The following is a 16203-nucleotide window of genomic DNA, read 5'->3' on the forward strand; positions in this document are numbered from 1 at the left end:
CACGAAAGAACGGCTCATGTTTTTTATGTGCTGCTTTGCACCGAAAGAAAAAATATAAGACAAACATGTGAAAATAATAAAGACAACAAGTAGGGAGATGTAGGTGATGTTTTATTTTATTTTCTAATTATTTTTTGTCTCTTGCTTCCCTATACCTTGCTCTCCTCCTGCGCTCTCTCTATAATTATTTGCCGGTTGCTCATTGCCGGTCTCTTGCTCGTCGAGACAGTGCGCACACCTAATGACTCGTTGGCCAGATTTCAAGCAGGTTTGAAATCCATTGTTTTCCATTAATTCTTATGCACATGACTGGACTAAATGTCACTCATCAGGACATGACCTCATCCCTGTTTCTTAGGAAAACAAGTCACATTAACTAATTAAGCAGCTCTCAGCATCTTAGTGTCCTTTACTCTGATTAACTTTAAGCCATGTCACTTTTACAGGGGCACCACAGTGCATATGTTTTGTGCTGAATATTCAATATTAAATAAGCCAACGGTCTCACACTGCCTTGGTGAAGATTCATATATTTTCTGAAGAGAGGTGAGGGGAGGCCAGAGGCAATATTGAAGACACATTGAAATAATGACTTATTGTGAATCATTTTACAGGCTACTTTGTCTAAACTGTAATCGACGTTGATGGCAGTCAACAGATGTGTGGAATGAAACCTTTGCTCTCTAATGGTGCTGCATTTGATCAGTCATGCCTGAAGTAACTGAAGAAAAAAAAAAAAAATCAGTTGTCATTCACAGTCTGTAGTTGTGAAAGTTTGCCTCCTTTTCATTTACAGACTCAAACACATATTGCCTGCATTAACACCATGGCTTAAAGGGGTAGCTCACACTAAAATGAAAATTCTGTGGTCATTTACTCACCGTCATGTTATTCCAAACATGTATGACTTTCTGACTTCCGTTGAACAAAAAGCCTTCACAGGGTTTATTTGCCATATAATGAAAGTGAATAGTGACTGTTGAGCTCCAAAAAGGACAGAAATACCATAAAACAAAAGTAAAAATAACCGAGCTTTAAGTTGACAAAAAAAGTATTATATAAGCATCATATAAGTAGTCCATACTACTTATGCACTATATTCCAAGTCTTCAGAAGCCATTTGATCACTTTGTGTGATGAACAAAACGAAATTTATGTTGTTATTCACTCACAAATCAAATCATTAATAAACTCTGGAAATCAAATATGGCGGCTGTGTCGATAACGTCAAATCTCCTTGTTTCTTGTGAAATGACGTCATAAGCTTTTGATAAGGCCCTATGAAAACATTTATTTCCTGAATTCCATGTTTTCAAGTTTAATTAAATTGTATCATTAAAAAACTCTAAAATTCTATAAATTCATTTTTATTAATTGCATTTATCAAATGAAAAACAATAGTTATTTTTCAACATACCATTACATTATTTTTATCAAATGAAGTGCTTCAATACAGAGCCTCACAGCACAATACTGCAGTGTATACAAAAGAAAGTAAGTAAGGGTTTGGACAATTGAGGGTGAGTAAATTATGACAGAATTTTCATTTTTGGGTTTCAGTACTATTCCTTCCAGTACATGTACTGTATATTCATCAGAAACAAATACAAATTATAGTTTTTAGTAACATTGGCAAATGGCAAACTTGCACCACATCTGAATTCAGGATTTTTATACAAGAGTTTTATATAATTCATTCAGAAACTTCAGAAAACCTTCAGAAATAAGGAATGTCAAACCATCAGGAAGTGAAACTGTTAACATAATGCCTCCCTCTCAGAGAATAATGTCTCTGTGTGCCAAAGGAAAATGACACACATTTTCTCTCCCTTTTGCCATCGTTTTTTCTCACTGCATTCGGCCAGTCTCAACACACACACACACACACACACACACACACACACACACACACACACACAGTCTTTCAGGACATATCAGTGATTGCCAAGGCTCGGATAGGCCCTCTATGCCCCTCTGCCTCTAGCGGGCACCCGTCTGGATTGTGTGACCCCTGTGCCATTGTTCTGTCTGTTGGCTGACACAAGCAATAATCCTGAAATCTGGCCTCCATCCAACCTCATTACAGTCCCTGCCACCATTGATCCCGCCCCCCAGAGTCTTCCCCTCCAGTGACACTTCCCTCTCTTTTACTTCACTCTCTTTCCCTCTCTCTCTCTCTCTGATTTTTCCTCCCTTACCAGCTTCCTCTTTCACTTGCTATTACTCAGTCTCTCTTTGTCTTAAACTCAATTTTTGTTCTCTCTATTTCTCCTCTCAGTCGGCACACCTGTTCTCATTCCCTCTTCCCTTTGGTTATTTGCATGACATCCATAGGCTGTGACCTCCACAGCTGACCTGTTTGCAATGGCCAGTCTACTTGTATATCCAACGTGTGGACTCAAAGGACTGCAAGAGATTAGGGTGCCATTAATGGACATGGTCAGTGACATGGAAAGCAAGGAAATTTAGTATAACAGAGAAATAGATGAAGCAGGAAGAGTAAGGGGTATGAAAAGACAGATCTGGAGATATTCCTGTGTCTGGCGGACTGTTTGTTGGTGTCCGTATATCCAGGCGTGACTTGCCTGTGGTTAATGAAATTAGTGCAGAGGGAGGCAGTGCGGCAGTGAGGGAATTCTATGAGAAGATAATGTAGAGAAATGTGTGTCAGACACTGAGCCTTTTATCTTAACTCTATCTCTGTAGAGGAAAAAGAGACATGTGAAATGGAGATTGAAGGAGAAAGATACAATAAAAGCCACTCTGTAAAATGTAAAATGCACGGTTACTTTAGACATAATGGAAAACTTTGACTGGAACTGAGCAAAGGTTTCTATGAAAAGATTTTGAGTCTCTGCTAAGTTATATAAATACACACATGCTTTTGTTTCCAAAGCATAGTTTTAAGGTGTAACACATTTTTTTTTTGGTATGATAATAGTAATAACGGCCTTTAACATACCCAAAGTCTCAGTACTCAAGAGGGGCGATAGAATTCCAGTCAAATGTCTGTGCTATTGAACCGGATGTTTTTGTTATTCAGGTAGCTAGCTAGAAACAGGTAATCATTTTAACTAACATCAATTTGCAAGAAAAATTATCTTCAAACTGTTGCCGGCCATAACAGTAGTTGACTTGAAAGAGAAAACTGACAGTTTACGCTAGCACCTCTTGCGGAAAAGCTGGAAATGCAATGCATTCTTGCATTGTGTCATGAATTTCAGTCTGTGACAAGGTCTATGTCTTAAGTTCTCATGGAATGAAGAACCGGGAGCTGGGTGAACACTCCAACGAAAGAAGCGGGAGCCTGGTGAACACTCCAATGTAAGTCTCTTTTATTTCTCACACTTTTCAGTGTCTCGCACAAAACTCAAATAAAAACTGATCACACGTATAAACACACTGCTGCGTGCCACTCTCTCTCTACCCCATGCGGTCTGGATTGCCCTTTTTATCCCTCTCCACTCTCACTGCAAACACAAAACAGCTGTTAGAGATGATTTCCCACAGGTGTCAATCCTTACCGTTCTGTCTCTCCCGGCCTCGCTCTCTGCAAACGTCGCTCGGCCACGCCCCCATCACCACATACCTCCATCGCCAGACTCAGGCCGGGGTGCCATCCGGCCTGTCACTTACTAATGCTTCCAACCCCCTGTCTGATGCATCTGTCTGCAAAATAAAAGGGAGAGAGAAATCAGGAGAGTGCAATAACGTCCCGCTGCAGTGTGCAGCTTTCACTGGTGTGAACGCCTGCTGACATGGCTCCATCCACTGGACCGGATCTGGTGCCCTCTTTTTAGTAAGATCAGTGAGCGGGCTGGTGACGGTCGAATAGTTAGGCACAAACTTACGATAATAACCAGCCAGCTCCAGGAACTGTCTCACCTCCTTTTTGGTCTTAGGTCTTGGGCAGGCTGCAATCGCTGTGGTCTTATCAATTTGGGGCTGCACCTGTCCATGACCCAAATGGAAGCCCAGATACCGTACTTCCACCCATCCAATTGCACGCTTCTTAGGGTTTGCCGTGAGTCACGCCCATCTCAACGACTTCAGGACAGCCCTTAGATGCTGCAGGTGCCAGTCATTACTGTAAATAATGATATCGTCCAGATAGGCAGCGGTGTGAGGTCTGAGGATTCTGTCCATGAATCACTGAAATGTAGCCGGGGCCCCGAACAAGCCGAAAGGGTGACAAATTGGTGTAAGCCAAACAGTGTGGAAAATGCAGTTTTTTCACAGGACATGGGAGTTAAGGGGATCTGCCAATATCCCTTTGTCAAATCCTGTGTCGATTAAAAGCAAGCCGCACCTAACCGATCGAGCAGTTTGTCAATCTGAGGCATTGGATATGCATCAAATTTAGACACCACATTGACTTTTCTAAATCCAAACAGAACCGGACCGAGCTGTCATTCTTTGGGACCAGCACCACTGGGCTGGCCCAGTCACTGTGAGATTCTTCTATTACCCCCATATCTAGCATGACCTTTATTTCTTTTTTGTGTGCAGGTAATCGGTAGGGACGACTGTGTACCACTACCCCTGGGGTCATTTCGATATGGTGCTCTATGAGATTTGTATGACCGGGAAGAGGCGAGAACACGTTGGAGAATTCTTCTTGCAACCTGGCAACCTCCGGGACTTGTGACGGTGAGAGGTGGTCTCCGCAAGTTACCGGGGTGACTCGATCAGTGGCTTTTAAGTTCACCTCTGGTCCGAGCACCTCACTCTCCGGAACCACCATTGTCAAAGTCACGGAGACTGCCTCTTTCCACGGTTTTAGGAGATTGAGGTGGTAAATCTGAAGTGCTCCGCCTCTATCCGTTCATTTAACCTCATAATCGATTTCCCTGACTCGCCATGTGACCTCAAAGTGCTCTTGCCACTTGGCGAGTAATTTAGAGCTCGACGTGGGGAATAATACAAGGACTTTATCTCCAAGTGCAAATTCCCATAGCAGAGTACCCCTATTATACAACCGGCATTGACGTTCTTGAACCTGGAGCAAATTCTTGTGTTAATTGCCCCAGTGTGAGGAGTTTTGCTCTCAGGTCAAGAACATATTAAATTTCATTTTTGCTGTCCCTCCTCCCAATTTTCCCATAGGACATCGAGCATGCTGCACGGTAGATGCCCATACAATAATTCAAATGGGGAGAACCCCGTGGAGGCTTGAGGGACCTCTCTTATGCAAATAATAGGGGCTCGAGCCACTTGTCCCAATTTTGAGCGTCTTCGTTACTAATCCTTCTTTTTTCTTTTTTTTGTCATTAACAATTTTTATTGATTTCAAAATTAAAATGAACACATACAACACATAAAAACACGGAATCAACTTTTATCAATATATCCCCCCCCCCATCACCCAACATACATCCCAGTGGTCAGACTTTAAATAACAATGGACACACGTATAAACAGGCAGTTCAAAGAAAATACTTGATGACATAAGACATAGCCAACCAAAAAAAGAAAAAGATTCCACATATTAATTAATTACCTTAACTCCAACCCAATTGTCCCTCTCCACTGCTCCTCCCTGTCAACCCTCCAGGAAGGCCAAATAAGTGCCCCACTTCCTGCCATAATCACCCAAACTGCCCAGCCGTCTATGTGATAACTCCTCAAAAGCCACCACTCTGCCCAACTCAGTGCACCACTCATGAAATGTGGGCGCACCCGGCGACTTCCATCCCCTAAGTATCACCTGCCTGCCTATCATCACGCAGGTAAGGACCCAGTTTTTTTATGTTTATTTATTATATTAATACCCGCCCCATCACCCAAAATACAAAGTCTGGGGCAGAATAAAATCTTAGTGCCCAAGACCTCACAGATAAATCTCTGAACCCCCGAGCAAAACTCTTGAACCTTAGTACAGGTCCAAAAAACACGAGCTATGTCCCCATCCTCCAACTGGCATCACCAGCAAGTAGGTGTGTCTTTAAGGCAAGTCTAATAAAAACAATGCAGAATCTTAAATTGAATGAGGCGCACCCTTGCATCCCTAGACATAGACTTGATATTTTTTTAAATACTACCCCATTCTCCATTTTCCAGTACTAAATTCAAGTCTCTCTCCCATAACTTAAGAGATGTTAAAACCCTGTCCCCTAGACTCTGAATTACCCAGGAATAGTACGCTGAAGCTTCATGACCTTTTCTAAAAGCAGCAAGCACCATCTCAAGAGTGTCTGCCACTTTAGGGGGCTGCATACTACACCTAAAGGTGGTACAGAGTAGATGGCGCAGCTGTAAGTACCTGAAGAATTGAGATCTGGGAATCCCAAACTGCTGTATAGTATTTTCAAAGGATCTCAACGCTCCATTTTGATACAGGTCCCCCAGCATAGTAACACCCTTCCCAATCCATTCTGTCCAGCAGAAAGGGGACTTGTTAATGTACAATTTAGGGTTTAACCAAATACTTGCGGCAACTCGAACACACAAGAAACTTTTGTCCACACTAAATAAATGTGCGAGATAACGAGATGTCTTCTCTTGGCAGCTTGGTAGAAAGACTTTGCAATGGCAAGATAGGGGCAAGGACCTGCTGTTCAATAAAGAGCTCTCTCAGGTGAAAGCGACGAATCAAATTCTTTGGTGTCTGATTAAATCGTTCGACCAAGCCTTCTGTTTGGGGGTGGTAAATGCTGGTCCAAATCGATTTAATCCCCAGTAATTCGTACACTTCATGTAGTGTACGTAACATAAACGTCGTGCCTTGATCAGTGAGGATTTCTTTAGGAATCCCCACTCGGGAGATTATTCTGAAGAGTGCCTCCACAACACTACATGCTGAGATGTTGCACAGAGGCACTGCTTCCAGATATCATGTTGCGTAGTCCACCATAACTGACACAAAGCGATGCCCACGTGCCTTCTGCTCTAATGGTCCGACGAGGTTCATGCCAATTCTTTCGAAAGGGATCTTGATCAATGAAAGGAGGCGCAATGGTGCTTTTGGGATGGCCACAGGATTCACCAACTGACATTCACGGCATGTCGCACACCACCTGCGAACATCCCCGTGAATGCACGGCCAATAGAAATGGGCCATCAGATGGTCTAGTGTTTTTCCCTGCCCTAAGTGACCCACCATCGGATTATAATGAGCCATCTGGAATAACATTTCCCGATGGCTCTTCGGTACTAACAATTGGTTTGTATCCTCCTCTGTCTGTGCGACCTGCGTCATCCAATACAACCGATCCTTAATAATGGAAAAATATGTATATGCGAGTACAACTTCTGGCTGGAGGCACTGACCATCAATCACTTTCACTTGATCAAAGGCGTGCCTAAGGGTCTTGTCTCGCTTCTGCTCCAGAGGGAAATCCCCAGAAGGGAATCCTCTAAGGGCTGGGGAAGCCAAATAGTATATGGCAGCGGATTCACCAGCCTGTGGGGGAGAGCGGAGAGGGTTAGGGTTGAATGGCCCATGGGACCTGGGGGAGGAATTACCCATTCCCAGGGAACAGGAATAGGAGGAGAGGGGGAAGGGGAGAGAGAGAGAGAGAGAGGGAGAGAAAGAGAAGAGGGCTCGCCGGCCCCTGGATACGCTGCCAGATGTTCCTCCGCCAGTTGGACAACCTGTGACACCTCTAGTGACGCCAGACCAGCACCACAAGATCTATCACTGCGTCGGTGTCATGCTCCTCTGCCAGCAGCCACCAGCGGCAGGCGTCACAGTTCTGCTGTGCGAATGTGAACTCCACAAATGCCTCTGGATCGTGTTCTGGTCCCATTTTCGTAAGCATGAAATGGGACATGGTGGGAGCGGTGGTCAGGGTCACGTCGGTAGAACCTGCCTGGGGTATCAAGCTCCGCAGCAGCTGTCGATCGTCCACCTGAGCTTGCAGGAGGGTCTGTAAATGCTGCTCCTGCTCCTGGTGCAGCTCAAGCAAAGCCTGATGTTGGTTCTGGTGGATGCTGGTAAGGGTCTTGATCAGTTTGGCGAAGGGCAAAGACTCCTTGACGACATATCTTCCTCCAAATACCTGGGTTTTGGCACCACTGTGACAAAGTCTCTGACTTTGTTGAGTTCTCTTGGAATAAGGAAGCGGGAACCGGGTGAACACTCCAATGTAAGTCTTTTTTATTTCTCATATTTTTCAGTGTCTCACACAAACTCAAATACTGCTTTTCAGCAACAAACTGATCACACACATAAAAACACTGCTGCGTGCCACTCTCTCCCCCCGGCGGTCTGGATTGCCCTTTTTATCCCTCTCCACACTCACTGCAAACACAAAAAAGCTGTTAGAGGTGATTTCCCACAGGTGTCAATCCTTACCATTCTGTCTCTCCTTATCCCACTCTCTGCAAACTTTGCTCGGCCACGCCCCCATCACAACACAGTCTTACACATTTTGAAATGCAATGACAAATCAAGCTTGCGTAGTTACAGAAGAAGTGTCTGCATTCACGTTCTTGCGTACAGTATTTATCAAGCCTAAAAGTTATAACAATGCCACAGAATATTCTTCCATAGAGACTAGTGCATTATAATATTATATTAAGTACAATATTTTATTCTTGTGGTTTCATAATATTCTGAAATTATATCCCATGATGTAGGTTCATTGGTCATAATTTATTTGCATTTCAAGAAGAGAAAGGCACTTTCCCCCAGCACGTTGTCCGAGTAGTGCCCTTCCACTTACCTCCAGTTCCTGCCATTGTACTTGCCGGGCCAGCTGTCTCAGTTTGGGTTCAGATTGAGTCTTGACCCTGACTACTCTGCTACTGCCAAGATATGCCAGACATCTCCAGCATATTCACTTCCTCTGCACTGCATTAGCTTTCAGTTTGCTGCTTGTACACACACAAGTATGGTCATTGAACTGTAAGGTTTTACTTCGATGATTGGGTCCAGTTTACGCCCCTGTAGCACCCAACATTGTCCTATTCAAACCATAACAAATAAAGATCGTAAAACAGGGAAAGATTTAATATGCTGAGACAACTATAAGTAAGCCATTTATAGGTTGATTTCCCTGAAATCTGTAAACTCTGTGGCTCTGTGGTGCTATCAAAATACTATTCTATGTGCTTGAGGATCCCAAGCAACCTGACATATCAAGATTGGCTTAACCAATGGCGTGCATTTGGGGAGGGACTATTTGTTTGTTCAACCAATGGCAGATGGGGTGAGTGTTTGGGAAACCTTTTTAAAAACATAATTTTCAGTATTTTTGCAACATTGTTTATTGCCGCTAGTGGCCCAGAAATGACACGATTCACCTCTAAGACTTGTATGCAGATTCAGAGCACACTCAGAAATTTTTATGAGCCATTTTGATGTTTGCTGTAGTTGCTGCTATTGTCATCATGGCATCCATTAGCCTAAATAGCAACACTGTGTATCATTTGGTCCCATTTCGTTCCCATGTTTTGAATACATTAGCTTTGGTGGAGCTAGCATCTACTGCTGTTTAGCGGCCAGTCATGCCTCTTAACCAGCACCTCTATAGCGCTAGCAGGATTAGCACCAGTATCACGCCAGCTAGCCAAGCTCCAGCTTGGGTACCTATATAAGCCTGTGGTATTGGAAAGTTACTCCTGAGCCTGAGGGAATGCAATAAGCCTCTCATCCTGCACCATCATCGGGATGGGCTGTTGCGCAACTGGCCTGAGATGGCCAGACTTGGAACATGTGGTAGCTTGTTTATCAAAACTTTGAGAGGTGAGATGGGAGGTTTTGCTGAAAGAGGGTGAGAAAGACAGGGGGACAGGAAGTTAGGATTAGGCCTATAAGGTTTCTGATCATTTGTAAAGAAAAAATGACACAACTTAACAACGGTTGAATATGTTGTCATTTATAAGTGGAACTTGCTTGTAGCTGTGCAATTTGGGATGTCTGTTGTAGTATGTCATTACATAACAATGCTTCCTACTACAGAATTCTGTTTTTGTTGCATAGTAGCCTCCCCATATTTTGTCCTAACTGCATACTAAACAAAACTATTATTTTCTTATAAAATATAGACTTTTGTGAAGTTGCATCTTTAACTACACATTGTTATAAACATTCAGTCAGTAAAGCCAAGCGCACACTAAACTCACAGGCAAGCTTCAGAGACAAGCTCAAATTCTCGAGATTAATAACTTTCGACAAAATCCGTCTCTTTCTGCCCATTTACACAAAACACTCACGACTCACAGTTGACGCTCTGCGCACACATACCGACTTAATGAGTTTTAAGAGTTTTCTTGACACATCGATTCATTTTAAGATCTTTCCCATAAGAGCCATTTGTTTATGAATTGGACTACGCTGGTTGTGCTATATGATTTTTTTTGTATTCAGCCAGTGAAAACTATGCAATCGACTACAGTATTTATTCTCACATGGTTCAGCTTTGTGTTGTGGCTATGGAATAACTTGTTGAGGGGGTCTGTTAAGGGATCCCACCCCAGAAAAACTGGGCTATTTTTACACCAGGCTCCTCTTCAAGCATCTCGTGACACTATTTTTCGCTTGTTGATGTTTAAATTACACAGCCATCCAGCAAGCTTCTTTTTCTGTTTTAGCATGGAGTTTCCTCTCAGTAATTTTCAGAATCCCATTGGCAATGTCCTAACACTCAACAGGTCTTTAAATGCTCTGTGTGCCTGAGATGTGCTTAGTCCTTTTTTTTTTTTTTTTTTCCAGTGCATTGTCACTCAAATCTTGGAGTGCACAAACTTGTAAGCAAGAAACCTCTGAAAGCTTCTTATCTCACTTCTGTCTTCAGATGCAGCAGTCATGATGCAGGACAATTGTGTCCCAACTGAACTGCAGCACTGCAATAATTGGAAGCTGTGTTCATGTAATATGAGAATCAAAGGCAGTTTCCACTGTGGTGGGCTAGGTAATTAAAACAACAACAAGCGAACCTGGCGCCACGAAAGGTGTCAAGTGGAGCCTGGTGTGGAAATAGACCAGTTGTTCTGTGGCAGGACCCCTTGATCCGCCCCCTCACCAACTTATTCCACCAACTTTTGTATTCACGAGTACTCAATTAATCACAAATGACAGGAATTATCATAAAAACACAATTGAGTTACTTTTGAACTAATTCAACTTGAAAAAATTAAATTTTTATTACTTTAGATTCTGATTGGTAAGAGTTAGGACAGCAAATGTATATGAACACTGTATAGTCAGGCAGTCCATGAGCGCTATGCGAGAAGCTTGTTCACAGTGGCTTGTGTGTTTGCGCGAGAACTTGCATAGTTTACTCATGATTGCGCATGGACACTTTAATGACACTTTTGTGTCCTTTTATTAAGCTTTAAAATGAATCCAACGGCATTGTAATAGTCTATATTGAAAGTGTTTTGGAATACTTGTGCTGTTGTATTATTTAATAAAAAAATAAAAAATTGTTTTGAGTGATCTATACCTTTAAATATTTTGAACTTGACACACTGTCTTAAAAGCATGATGCTCATTATGCAACACTCTGAAGAAACGGTAAGTCTTAATGCAGCTGCAATACTTTGAAATGTCAACCCCCGCATCTACTTTCCATACCACAAGCCTTCTCTTAAGCAGTGGCCTCCCTCCTCACTTTCATTTCAGTCTGAAATGAGAGCACTGCCATCATAGCCCTTAGTCACCCGCAAACCCCCTGAATGATGGAAGGCCACGTGTGTCTGTGCCATCCAGAATACCTCTTTTCACATTTTCAACTTTGCCACTGTATGTCATGGATCTCTTCTGCTCTTCATCCTTTTCGCTCCACTGCCCATTGTACGATGCCCATAGAGAGCACCCTCCATCTCAGCAGGGAAATTCTTCCCATTTGAACCAGAATCTTTTTGAGCAATAATTTCTTTAAACTCATGTTTATAATCCCTAAAGTACTCATGCTTAATTGAAAACCCTTGGCCATGATCACTACCCCCCCCCCCCCCACATCATTATGCATATTCTAATTTATGCATCTTAGATTAATGATTCATATCTGTATTTTTTTCTTGCACACTATCTCGTATATTTTTATTTGTAGTCACAGCTGAATGGATGACAGAATGGAGTCACTGTGTTCGTGAACATCAGTTGACTCATACTGAAAAACACAGAATGTGCAAAAGCTTGTGGATAAGTGTTTTCAAATCATCTATGAATCTTGCATGTATAATAAACACAGGGTAAATGTGTGCTGTAACCCCCAATATTGCATGTTTCTCAGAGTCAGCATGACACAGCATGTCTTGGTTTGTTGTGGTTGCTGTTTGTTTCCATGGCACCTGCAAAAAAGCCTATTGCAAGCATCATCTCGGCAGCCATGAGGACGGTGACAGTGATCCGATCAATCACTGCTGTTTCTTATTTGGAGCCTGGCCAAGGTGGCCTAAAGTTTACAGCTTGATGAGAATGACAATAACAGATTTATGATATAATGGCATATCAAAGCAAAACTGTGGAGAGATAACGATCTCGTTTGTCATGTGATTTGAAAGGTGCTGGATTGTGGCTGTCATATTAAATGGCTTTACACCTCTGTTTCAAAGTGTAGCAGGAACTTCAAACCTCCATGACTGTTCTGAGGATCTGTTGTTCCTGAAAAGCTTGTTATGTGTATACACATGTTAACTGTTGATGTGTGCACTTCCTGTAACATGTCATTTCCCCTTCTGCACCATACGGCTACACTGCATGTCTATAGGTGGTTACACACAACACGTCAGCATTGTGTTTAAAAAGGATTACATCTCAAATATTCTTTTCTCTAGACTCCATGTCTGTCAATCAAACCAGAATATAGCTGCTCAGGATTGTCTGATTTCAAACTACTTTCGATAGCTTGGTCTGAACCAATCCAGGCCCCTGCCCCCACTGTTTTTTTTACACATTGTACTTTTGTATACACATTTGCATCATCAGCATGAGTACTAGCAGCAGATTTTTAAGGGATATAGGACCACTCTAGCTAGGTAAAAACTCAGGAGCTGAATATGCCAGCTTTGCCATTTAATTTGTTTTTGTCCCTTTGGATTTACCACCAAAATTTTACATGCACAGAACGACACTTGCGTCTACGATGGCTGAATTGCAAGGGATGCAAAGAATATGAGCTATACAGGCAATTTATTTGGAGACTAAAAGGCTAGGTTAATAAGTGTGACTAGAAGCATGCAAAAACATAAATAATACATCTAAAATAGTGGTTGGCTTCTGCAATTTTTGACTGATGACTTTCAAATGTTCCCCCAAATAGAGTGAAATGATTGTGGGGATCAGCCAACAGTCCAACGGAAAGCAGGGGTTTACAAACATAGTAAATAATGTCTTAATGAACATAAAAATGCACAAAAAAAAAAAAAAAAAAATGGTTAGTGTGAGTTAGGTTTGGGGGTTTGGGGTCAATTAGCTCAGTATAAAAACAACAGAAGTCAATGGAAAGTCTCCACAGACATAAAAAAAATTGTTTCTATGTGTGTGAAATGCCTTTTAAAGGGAGTGGACTTTTATTGGACGTACATTGATGAGCTAAAACATCATGACCACCTGCCTAATATGCTGTTGGTCCTTCGCATGCTGCCAAAACAGAGCCAACCCACTGAGGCATGGACTCTACAAGACCCCTGAAGGTGTTCTGTGGTATCTGGCACTAAAACACTGGGAATTTGGAGGCAAGGGCAACACCTTGAACTCTTCATCATGTTCCTCAAACCATTCCTGAACAATGTGTGCAGTGTGGCAGGGCGCATTATCCTGCTGAAAGAGGCCACTGCCATCAGGGAATACCATTGCCATGAAGGGGCGTACCTGGTCTGCAACAATGTTTTGGTATGTGGCATGTGTTAAATTGACATCCACATGAATGGCCGGACCCAGGTTTTCCCAGCAGAACATTACCCAGAGCATCACACTCCCTCCACCGGCTAGTCATCTTCCCACTGTGCATCCTGGTGCCATCACTTCTCCAGGTAAACGGTGCACACATACATGGCCACCACGTGATGTAAAAGAAAACGGGACTCATCGGACCAGGTGTCCTTATTCCACTGCTCCAAGGTCCAGTTTTGATGCTCGCGTGCCCATTGTAGGCGCTTTCGACGGTGGACAGGAGTCATCATGGGCACTCTGACCGGTCTGTGTCTACGCAGCCCCATATGCAGCAGAGCGTGATGCACTGTGACATGTTCCTCCCGTAACCATCTGTGACAAGTCTCTAGTTCCTGGACGAAGGAGGAAGTGGGGCCAGGTGAACAGTCGATGTAAATCTTTATTTTTACATGCTCCAGTGTATCACAAAGCTCTTGCTTTCCAGCAGACAAACACACACAAACAGTCAGGATCATGTGTCGTCTCGCAGGACGATGAAATCCCTCTCCGCTCTCACTGCAAACACAAAACAGCTGTTAGAGGGGATTTCCCACAGGTGTCAACCCTTACCGACACAGATGTCGCTCGGCCATGCCCCCATCACCATATCATAATTTTTAATTTTCAGAATTGTTCTCCCCTTTTTCTCCCCAATTTGTAATGCCCAATTCCCAATGCACTCCAAGTCCTCGTGGTGGTGTAGTGACTCACTTCAATCCGGGTGGCGGAGGTCGAATCTCAGTTGCCTCCGCTTCCGAGACCGTCAACCATGCATCTTATCATGTTGCTTGTTGAGTGCATTACTGCGGAGACATGGCACGTGTGGAGGCTTCACACCATACACCATGGCATCCACGCACAACTTACCCCACCGAGAGCGAACCACATTATAGCGACCACGAGGTGGTTACCCCATGTGACTCTAACCTCCCTAGCAACTGGGCCAATTTGGTTGCTTAGGAGACCTGGCTGGAGTCACTCAGCACATCCTGGATTCGAACTTGTGAACTCCAGGGGTGGTAGTCAGCATCTTTACTGGCTGAGCTACACAGGCCCCTCACCACACCATCATTAAAATGTTCTATGACTTGTGCCACAGTAGACCTTTTGTCGGTTCAGTGCAGATAGGATAGGTTTTGTTGTCCTCGCGCATCGATGAGCCTTGGGGACCCAACACCCTGCCGTCGATTTGTGGTTTGTACCTCCTCGGACCACTGTCAGTAGGTACTCACCACTGCTGTCCGGGAGCACCCCACAAGCCTTGCCGTTTCAGAGATGCTCCAACCCAATTGTCTGGCCATAACAATTTGGCCCTTGTCAAAGTCGTTCAGGTCTTTACTCCTGCCCATTTCTTCTGCATTCAGCATGTTGACTACGAGAACTGATTGTTTGCTTACCATCTAATCTACCCAGACCTTGACATGTGGCCTTGTTAGGAGATGATCAGTGTTATTTGCTTCACCTGTGAGTGGTCATAAATTGGTAAATTCTCTAAATTGCTTGCAGGTGATGAACATGTGTTTACCATGTCACACCTCCAGCTGTTGAAAAACAAACAGTGCATTCTTTGTTGTGTTTTGCATCTGCAGACTTGGAAATCGTATCTAGGTTTATCACCATAACTTATGAAACTCAGGTTAATTACTTTTTTTACACGCAGAATGTCCTTTCACTGAGGAGGACATTGTTCTGGATGAAGTCAAGCTGTGATCCTGTTATTTACCCTCATTCTAAGTTTTTCTCACTACTACTTACTTCCTCTTTCACTTTTTATCTATCTCACACACTCACTCTCTCACACTCACACACACTCTCAAGCACATATCAGATAACCCACTTTTACTTTCATCCTCTTTGTTTAGTCTGCCACAGATATGTTCAGTATTTAAAGCTTTCTGTTTTACAGCTTGTGCGTGTTGTCACACTGCTAGTTGCAAATAGACAGGTAAACAAGTTCTATGAAGGGAAACTCCTATCAAGGAGGATGCAGTGTTAATACTCTTAAGCAATTACTCCATTTAGATTAAAAGGGTGCGCAGACAGTCATGTTTAGAACTTATTTACTTGAGGGTTCCCACAAACATGGAAAACTTGGTCCGTGTCAGGGTATTTTAAAACTGTATTTATTTTTCCAGGCCTAGGATTTTTTCTGTTTTTGCTCTAAAATATTGTATCGGCTAGATATAGTGTGTGTGAGAGTAAAACATGCTTGCAGGCCATTGCAATGTCTGTTTTGTGTGCAAATCTCTCTTCTCTTGAGTTGGTCCTTTTCAGTTCATTGGTCAGACTGGTTTACATCTGTCTGAATGATTCATTAGTGAATCTTTCTGAATCAAAATGAGTTTTTAATGTCATAGAAAGTAATTGAAATTCAGTGGTAA

General features: G+C 42.9%; 1 protein-coding gene across 3 annotated transcripts in view; it reads left to right on the top strand.

Moving 5' to 3' along the window:
* LOC127412608 (probable phospholipid-transporting ATPase IA) overlaps positions 1-16203 on the top strand; it is a 211888-nt gene that overhangs the window by 13661 nt on the left and 182024 nt on the right. The window lies entirely within an intron of this gene.

Source organism: Myxocyprinus asiaticus, chromosome 22 (genome assembly GCF_019703515.2).
Source record: "Myxocyprinus asiaticus isolate MX2 ecotype Aquarium Trade chromosome 22, UBuf_Myxa_2, whole genome shotgun sequence".
Lineage (NCBI taxonomy): Eukaryota > Metazoa > Chordata > Actinopteri > Cypriniformes > Catostomidae > Myxocyprinus > Myxocyprinus asiaticus.